The sequence below is a fragment of the Meles meles genome, chromosome 5, assembly GCF_922984935.1.
Source record: "Meles meles chromosome 5, mMelMel3.1 paternal haplotype, whole genome shotgun sequence".
In the NCBI taxonomy this organism is placed as follows: Eukaryota; Metazoa; Chordata; class Mammalia; order Carnivora; family Mustelidae; genus Meles; species Meles meles.
In genome coordinates this window covers 101,051,733-101,057,732 of record NC_060070.1, presented here as the reverse complement: position 1 = coordinate 101,057,732, position 6,000 = coordinate 101,051,733, and positions in this window count along the sequence as shown.

Here is a 6,000-nt window from a genome sequence, read left to right as displayed (position 1 = left end):
CCTTTCTATTCATCTATTGGTGTATACTTAGGTTGCTTCCATGTCTTTTTTTTTCTTTTAAAGATTTTACTTATTTATTTGAGAGCATGAGAGAGCAAGAGAGAAGGAGCAGGGGGAGGAGCAGAGGGAGAGGGAGAAGCAGACTCCCCTCTGAGCAGGGAGCCTGCTGTGGCGCTTAATCCCAGAACACCAGGATCATGACCTAAGCCAAAGGCAGACTCTTAACTGCTGAACCACCCAGGTGCCCCAAGTTGCTTTCATGTCTTGACTATTGTAAGTAATATTGCAATAAACATAGGTTGCATATATCTTTTTGAGTAAGTGCTTTCATTTTCCCTGGGTAAGCCCAATAGTGGAATTATTGGATCATATGGTATTTCTGTTTTAGGTCTCTAATCCATTTTGAGTTTATTTTTGTATACATTGTGAAAGTTGTCTAGCTTCTTTATTTTACATGTAGTTGTCCAGTTGTCCAAGCACTATTTATTGAAAAGACTGTTTTTTCCCCATTATATATTCTTGCCTTTTGTGTCATAGATTAATTGACCATATATCTATAGGTTTGTTTCTGGGACTCTGTCCTGTTCTGTTGATCTTTGTGTCTTATTTTTGTGCCATATTATATTGTTTTGGTTACTGCAGCTTTGTAGTATATCTTGAAATCTGGAGTTGTGAAACTTTCAGCTTTGTTCTTCTTTCTCAGGAGTGCTTTGGCTATACAAAATCTATGGTTCCATACCAGTTTTCAGAATATTTGTTCCAGTTTTGCAAGAAGTGTTGGTATTTTGATAGAGATTGCCTTGGATCTGTAGATTGCTTTGGGTAATGTAGACACTTTGGCAGTATTAATTTTTCCAATCTATGAGCTTAGAATATATTTCCATTTGTTTGTGTAGTCTTCAGTTTTTTTTTTTCATTAGTGTTTTACAGTTTTCAGAGTACAGATCTTTCACCTCTTTGGGTAAGTTTATTCCTAGGTGATTTTATTCTTTCTGGTGCAATTATAAATGATGGCGTTTTTTAAATTTCTCTCTGTGATTTTGTTAACATATAGAAATGCTACTGATTTCTCTGCATTAGTTTTGTATCTTGCCAATTTATTAAGGATTTTTAATTACTTCTAGTAGGTTTGTTTTGTTTTGTCTTATTTTCTGGAATATTTAGGATTTTCTATATATAGTATCCTGGTCATCTGAGTAGTGACAGTTTACCAACATGGATGTCTCTTATTTCTTTTTCTTATCTGATTGCTGTGGCTAGGACTTCTAGTACTATGTTGAATAAAAATGGTGAGAGTGGGGGCGCCTGGGTGGCTCAGTGGGTAAAGCCTCTGCCTTCAGCTCAGGTCATGATCCCAGGGTCCTGGGATCGAGCCCCACATCGGGCTCTCTGCTTAGCAGGGAGCCTGCTTCCCCTTCTCTCTCTCTGCCTGCTTGTGATCTCTCTCTCTGTCAAATAAATAAATAAAATCTTTAAAAAAAATGGTGAGAGTGGGCATCGTTGTCTTGTTCCTGACCTTAGAGAGAAAGCTCTCGGTTTTCCTCCATTGAGGATGATGTTAGCTGTGGGTATTTCATGTATGGCCTTTATTAGGTTGAGATATGTTCCCTCTGACCTCATTTATTTGAGAATTTTTATTGTGAATGGATTTTGAATCTTGTCAAATACTTTTTCTGCATCTATTGAGATGAGCATATGGTTTTTATTCTTGATTTTGTTGATATAGTATATGTCATTGATTGATTTGCAAATATTATACCATCCTTGCATTCTAGGAATAAATCCCACCTGATCATGGTGAATCATCTTTTTAATGTATTGCTATATGTGGTTTCCTAATCTTTTTAAGATTTTATTATTCTTGCTTTAGTTTTGGAAGATTGTATGTTTCTAGGAGTTAATTCATTTTTTCTAGGTTGTCCAGTTTCTTGGCATATAATTTTTCATAATATTCTCATAATCCTTTGTATCTTTCTGGAGCCAATTGTTACTTTTCCTCTCTCATTTCTGATTTTTATTTGGGTCTGTTCTCTTCTTTAAAAAATTATTTTTATTGACATATAATGTTTATTTGCCCGAGGGGTACAAACTTCACAGCACTTACCATAGCACATACCATCCCCCATGTCCATAACCCAACCTATCTTACCACTGCCCCAGCAACCCCAAGTTTGTTTTGTGAGATTATGAGTCTCTTCTGGTTTGTCTTTCTCCCAATCCCATCTTGTTTCATTTTGGGTCTGTTCTCTTTTTTGTTTGGTCTGGCTAAGGATTGGTCAATTTTGTCTTTTCTATTGTTTTTTTTTAGTATGTACGTCATTTATTTCAGCTCTAATCTTTATTATTTCCTTTCTTCTACTTACCTTGATGTTTGTTTGTTCTTCTTTTCCTAGGACCTTTAGGCATATGGTTAGATTGTTTAAGATTTATCTTGTTCCTTGAGATAGTCCAGTATTAACTGTATACTTCTCTCCCAGAACTGCTTTCTTTGTGTCCCTGAGGTTTTGGACTACACATTTTCGTTTTCATTTGTCACCATGTATCTTTTTTAAAATTTCTTCTTTGATTGCTTCACTGACTCCTAGGAATTTTAGTGTCATGTTGTCTAGTCTCCTTGTGCTTGTGGTTTTTTCCCAGTTTTTTTTTTTTTTCTTGTGATTGATTTCTAGTTTCATACTACTGTGGTCAGAAAAGATGCATATGAATTCAATCTTCTAAATTTGCTGAGGCTTATTTTATGGCCTACTATGTGATCTATTCTAAAGAATATTCCATGTGTACTTGACAAGAATGTGTATTCTGTTGGTTTTGGATAGAATGTTCTGTATGTATTTGTTCATCTGGTCCAATGTGCCCTTCAGAGACACTCTTTCCTTATTAATTTGCTGTCGGAATGATCCATTGATGTAAGCAGAGTGTTAAAGTCCCCTACTATTATTGTCTTACTGTCACTTTTTCTTAATGTCCTTTAATATTTGCTTCATGTATCTAGGTGTTCCAGTGTTGGGTGAGTGGATATTTACAATTGTTACATCCTCTTGTTGGATTGATTCCTTTATGTAATGTCCTCCTTTGTCTCTTGTTATAGTTTTTTTTTTTAAATATTTTATTTATTTGACAGAGAGAAATCACAAGCAGGCAGAAAGGCAGGCAGAGAGAGAGGAGGAAGCAGGCTCCCTGCGGAGCAGAGAGCCCGATGCGGGGCTCGATCCCAGGACCCTGAGACCACGACCCAAGCGGAAGGCAGAGGCTTTAACCCACTAGTCTATTATGTGTGATGTAAATGTTGCTATGGCTTTTTTGTCACTTCCATTTGTATGGTGAATGTTTCTCCATCCTTTCCCTTTCAGTCGATATGGGTCTTTAGGTCTGATACAAGTCTTTCATAGGCATTATATTAGATGGATATTGTTTTTTGTTCATTCCACCACTCTCTTTTCATTGTAGCATTTATGCCATTTACATTTAAATTTATTATTGTTATGTGGTAATTGCCATTTTAAAAATTTGTTTTCTGGTTGTTTTTGTATTTCTTCTCTTGCTCTTTGTAGTGTTTTGTTTGGCTTTGTCTTTATTTTTTGTGTATCCACCATAGGTTTGGGTCTGTGGTTACCATGAGGTTCATATATACCATCCTAAGTAAGTAACCGTTCATATTAATTTGTTGGTTATTTAAGTTCAAACATATTCAAAAAATTTTTTTAATTAGGAAAGAAAAATTTTCCCCTTCTCTTCCCTTTTTCACTCTCCTCTCCAAATTTTATGTATATGCTATCATATTTTACATCTTCTTGTTCATATTTTTCTGATCTTTTTTGAAGTTATTTATTTATTTATTTATTTGACAGAGAGAGAGAGAGAGAAAGCACAAGTAGGCAGAGGGCAGGCAGAGGGAGAGAGAGAAGCAGTCTTCCTGCTGAACAGGGAGCCCAACCAGGGCTTGATCTCAGGACGCTGGGATCATGACCTGAGCAGAAGGCAGCTGCTTAACTGACTAAGCCACCCAGGTCACCCTCTTAGATCTTAACGGACATTTCTTTTCCACTTAAAGAAGTTTCTTTCACATTTTTTTTAAAGATTTTATATATTTATTTGACAGACGGAGATCACAAGTAGGCAGAGAGGCAGGCAGAGAGAGAGAGGGAAGCAGGCTCCCCACTGAGCAGAGAGCCTGATGCGGGGCTCAATCCCAGGACCCTGAGATCATGACCTGAGCCGAAGGCAGAGGCTTAACCCACTGAGCCACCCAGACGCCCCTTCTTTCACAAAGGCTGGTTTAGTGGTAATAAACTACTGTTTGTATATTTTGTTTGGGAAATTTTTTTTTTAATTTTTAAAAAAGTTTTTTTTTTTTTAAAGATTTTATTTATTCATTTGACAGAGAGATCACAAGTAGGCAGAGAGGCAGGCAGAGAGAGAGAGAGAGAGGGAAGCAGGCTCCCTGCTGAGCAGAGAGCCCCATGCGGGACTCGATCCCAGGACCCTGAGATCATGACCTGAGCCGAAGGCAGCGGCTTAACCCACTGAGTGGTTCAGCAATTCCGCATATCACCCAGTGCTCATCACGAGTGTCACCTATTTAACCCACTTACCTCCCTTTGGTAACCGTCAGTTTGTTTTCCATAGTTAAGGTTTCTTTATTGGGTTGTCTCTCTTTTTCTCCCTTTGCTTGTTTGCTCTGTCAAATTCCACATGTGAGTGAAATCATACAGAATTTGTCTTTCTCTGACTTATTTTGCTTAGCGTAGTATACTCTCTACCCCATCCATTTTGTTCCAAATGTCAAGATTTTATTCTTTCTTATAGCTAAGTAATATGTGTGTGTGTGTGTGTGTGTGTGTGTGTGTGTGTGTGTGTGCATGTCAAATCTTCTTTATCCATTCGTTAGTCTATGGACATACGGGCTGTTTCCATAATTTGGCAATCGTAGTTAACACTGCTGTACACACCAGGGTGCGTACATATCCCTTTGAATTAGTATTTTTGTATTCTTTTTTTAAGATCATATTTATTTATTTGACAGAGAGAGACACAGTGAGAGAGGGAACACAGCAGAGGGAGAGGGAGAAGCAGGCTTCCTGCAGAGCAGGGATCCCAATGTGGGCTTGATCCCAGGATCCTGAGCCGAAGGCAGATGCCTAACGACTGAGCCACCCAGGTTCCCGTATTTTTGTATTTTTTGGGTAAATACCTGGTAATGCAATTGCTAGATCACGGTTCTATTTTTAACTTTTTGAGGAAACTCCATACTCTTTTCCAGAGTGGCTGTACCAATTTGCATTCCCACTAACAGTGCACAAGTGTTGGTTTTTCTCCATATCTTGTCAACACCTGTTATTTCTTGTGTTGTTGACGTTGGGAGTTATTGGTTACTGATTCAATTTCTTTCCTGATTGTCAGTCTCTTCAAATGTTCTGTTTCTTCCTGTTTCAGTTCTGGTAATTTATATGTTTCTAGGAATTTATCCATTTTTGTCTAGGTTGTCCAATTTGTTGGCATATACTTTTTCATAGTATTTTCTTATAATTGCTTGTTTTTCTATGTGTTGGTTTTATTTCTCCTCTCTCATTTGTGATTTTATTTATTTGAGTCCTTTCTCCTTTTTTCTTGATAAATTTGGCTAAAGGTTTATCAGTCTTATTGATATTTTTCCAAAGAACTGGCTCCTCGTTTCGTCTGTCCTGTTGAGTTTTTTCATTTCTATATCATTTATTTCTGCTCTAATCTTTATTTCCTTCCTTCTGATGGTTTTGTGTTTTGTTTGTTCTTCTTTGTCTAGCTCCTTTAGATATAAGCTTAGGTTGTTTATTTGAGATTTTTCTTGCTTCTTGAGGGTAGGCTTGTATTGTTACAACCTCCCTCTTAGAACTATTTTTGCTGCATTGCAAAGGTTTTGGACTATTGTATTTTCACACTTACCTCCATGAACTTTACTTCTTTTATTTCCTGGTTGACTCATTCATTGTTTAGTAAGTAGCATGTTATACCTCCATCTCTTTG